Source organism: Solanum lycopersicum, chromosome 3 (genome assembly GCF_036512215.1).
Source record: "Solanum lycopersicum chromosome 3, SLM_r2.1".
NCBI lineage: Eukaryota > Viridiplantae > Streptophyta > Magnoliopsida > Solanales > Solanaceae > Solanum > Solanum lycopersicum.
Genome location: NC_090802.1, coordinates 21924472 through 21928589, shown reverse-complemented (window position 1 = coordinate 21928589; position 4118 = coordinate 21924472).

Genomic DNA, 4118 nt, shown 5'->3' with positions numbered 1-4118 from the left:
GTGACGTAGTGGCCCCAGTTTGCCCATTACCTCTGCCGTTTTGGTGACCACTATTACCTCGACCACCACGCCCTCCAGAAAAACGGCCTCTACCATGACCACCTCTACCTCTAGCTATTGGGGGTCTGTAACTTGGTCTGGGACAATTTCTCCTAATATGTCCAATCTCCCCACATCCATAACATTCTTTGGAGTCGATCATATGCCCCTCGGAGAAGTGTTGACCGGTCTGAGGTGGTCCCCCAACTACAGTCTGTAGTGAAGACTGAATTGGTCGGACTGAGTAACTTCCCGAACCCTGTCCTCTAGTGTAAGAACCATTAAACTCACCTCCCTTTCGAAGCCTTTTTGATGTCAATGTTGTGGTGAAGTCGTCTGGCTTCACTCCTTCCACTTCTATCACAAAGTCTACCACCTCTTGGAAGGATTTTGCCGTTGCCGCTATCTGTAAGGCCGAGATCCGCAATTCTGACCTCAACCCCTTCACAAACCGGCGAATCCGCTCTTGAGGACTGAAACAGAGTTGAGTGGCATATCTGGATAGTGCACGAAACTTAGCCTCATAAGCATTAACCGACATCCTACCTTGCTCTAGGCTCAAGAACTCATCCCTTTTCCTATCCCTCAAAGTTCGGGGGATATACTTCTCCATAAACAAACTAGAGAATGAGGCCCAAGTCATAGGTGGTGCCTCTATTGGTTGACACTCGATATGTGACCGCCACCACATTTTGGCGTTCCCTTGAAACTGATAAGTCACAAACTCCACACCAAACCGTTCTACTATACCCATCTTGTGCAGTAGCTCGTGACAGTCAACCAGAAAATCATAAGCATCCTCAGATTCCGCACCCTTGAAGACTGGAGGTTTCAATTTCAAGAACTTACTGAAAAGTTCATGCTGATCATTTGTCATTATAGGCCCAGTAGTCAGACGTGGAAACGTGCCTATTTCCAATGGAACATCCATGCGGGGAGCCATAGTAGCCGCATGTTGTACTTCTGAAACCGGAGGTGTTGGCGCAGAAAACACTGGAGGTGCCTGACCTTGATCAGATAACCCGTTAAGATAAGCCAAAACCTGATTGATCATCTCTGGGGTAGGTTGGGGTGGCATTTCCTCATTTTGCACTTGTTCATTCACCCCATCCTCCCCCTCTCTTATCACTTCCTCAGTCGGTGGAGGAGTCACCGCCCTAGTATCAGATGGGTTAGGTGCTCGTCCTCTTCTCCTAGAGGACGTCCTCCCACGACCTCTACCACAGCCTCTTGCCGCTGCTCTTCCTCGAGCTACAGCCCCAGTGGCTGGCTCAGACGCACCCTGTCCCGCCGGTGCTGGTGTTGGTGTTGGCGTAGTCGTTGCTCTAGTTCTAACCATCTGCGAAAGGGAGTGAAGATGGTCAGATACCAATTCGTATCGCCTAGATACCAATTGGACTCAAGTAGTAGCACGAAATAAAGAATGAAAGAGTGAAATTTTTCCTAAAGTCTTATAGCCTCTCAAGGAAAAGTAAAGGCGTCCCCCTACCGTTCCTTAAGACTCTACTAGACCTGTTCTTGTGTGATGAGACCAACGAACCTAATGCTCTGATACCAAGTTTGTCACGACCCAAATCCGAGCCGCGACTGGCACCCACACTTACCCTCCTATGTGAGCGAACCAACCAATCTAACCCTTAACATTTCAACGTATATCAATAGAAAGTAATGCGGAAGACTTAACTCATTAATAAAATCAATTCAATAACTATCAATATTCAACATCTATTATTCCCAAAACCTGGAAGTCATCATCACAAGAACATCTACGATCAAATGACTAAACTAAGAGTATTCTAAAAGCTAAAAATACATAAGAAGCTAGTCCATGCCGGAAGTTCAAGGCATCAAGACTTGAAGAAGAAGATCCAGTCCAAGCTAGAAGCATTAGCTCACCCTGAATTTCCGATGTAGTAAGACTGGCTTGAATTACTGTTGAGTTGAAGACGATGGCACGTTTGCTGCACTCCACAAATAAACAAGAAGAAAACATAAAAGCAGGGGTCAGTACAAAACACGGGTACTGAGTAGATATCATCGGCCAACTCAAAATAGAAATCAATATATACCGAGTAATATCATAAAATCAACTATGATACTCAACATGTAGCAACAACAAGCACTATATCATTAACAATTACCGTCAAGTTCACACATGAGGACTCAAGCCCCAATACCATACTCATTTGGGAATCATGTTCGTTAGATTGAGTATATTAACATCTTTCAAGATTCATTATCTTTAATTCTCTTGTGTCGGTACGTGACACTCCGATCCCTCATATTCATTATTCCTCTTGTGTCGGTACGTGACACTCCGATCCCCTAAATCTACATGTTGGTTCGTGACACCCGATCCCCTAATTCTACGTGTCGGTTCGTGACACCCGATCCCCTAATTCTACGTATCGGTTCGTGACACCCGATCCCCTAATTCTACGTGTCGGTTCGTGACACCCGATCCCCTAATTCTATGTGTCGGTTCGTGACACCCGATCCCCTAATTCTACGTGTCGGTTCGTGACACCCGATCCCCTAATTCTACATGTCGTTTCGTGACACCCGATCCCTTAATTCTACGTGCCGGTTCGTGACACCCGATCCACTAATATCATTCTGTAAACCATCAAGCCTTCTCTATACCAAGGCATCATCAATCCCATTACTTTAATTCATTAAGCCTTCTTCTATACCAAGGCATCATCAATCCCATTACTTTAATTCATCAAGCCTTCTTCTATACCAAGGCATCATCATTAATAATGTATATTAAAGTTTCTTTTCAAGATTTGGGATTCAATATTTTCATCATGCTTATTTTATCACAATCACATAATCATATTCATGCAACATACCATTAAGCATATAGTAGGGTTTACAATACTACCAATACATATCAATCACTATTAAGAGTTTACTTATGAAAGCATGAAACAACCATAACCTACCTCCACCGAAGAATTGGAATCAACAAGCAATCTCCCAAGCTTTGATATTCTTCTTTCTCGTTCGACTCTTTCTCTCTCAATCGATCAATCAATCTCTCGCTTTTCTTTTCTCTTTTCTTATTCAAAACCCTCTTTCTTTTACCCCAAATTAACATATAATTAAGAATAAAAGATGGCAATAATACCCCACTAATTAACTTAGGGTTACCTCTTTTAACCCCCAAGAATTTGAGTTACTAATATAAACCCAAGAAATCTATAATTAAGGAAAGAATAGTCCCAAACATCCCTTAAAACGTGTAAGGAAATCCGATTCTGCCTGGGATTTGTGCAACCTGTGACGGGCCGTCGTGCCTGCGACGGTCCGTCCTGCAGGTCGTCGCAGAGTTCAGAGACCCAAATTTCCACCAAGGGTCTGTGACGGTCCGTCACACCTGTGACGGTCCGTCCTGCCATTCCGTCACAAAGTTCAGAGAGTCGATTTTTAGTACCCAATTCCAGATTTTCTATTTGTTTTGAAATGAGACCCTGCGACGGTCCGTCGTGCCCATGACGTCCCGTCGTGGGGTCCGTCGCTTCTGCCAGTTTTTCCAGAATTGAAGTCTGTTGCTCAAAACGACTAAACGGGTTGTTACACAGAAAAGGTACTTTTGAGCTAAAATATAATCTAAGGGTATATTTAAGCTATTTCGAATAGTTAAACGGTAGTTTTTGACCCTTTTCCGTCCCTAAAAATATAGGATCTACAAAAAAACTAGTGAGTTGATCAGAATCCATGAACCCCTACCTAGCTCCACCTCATCGTTCTTGTCTAGAAAGTGTGTTCAAGTCCGGTGCCAGTCCTAAAATCCACCTACCAACCTGTCCTTACTTAACAAAAAATAAGTATATTGAAGGGACTAAATCTAGTTATAACATCAAAAACTTGAATACATACATATTTAATTACGTGGCTTGACTTTGATTTTGTATAATTAGATATGTTTGTATATGTATAATTCGCTAGAATATGCAAATACATATGTATAATATATAATTATCTAACCGATATACATATACAATTCACCTCTCTCCCACTCTCTCTTGCCTCTCTCCGTCCTCTCCCAATCTCGTTCGCCTCTCTCCTCCCTC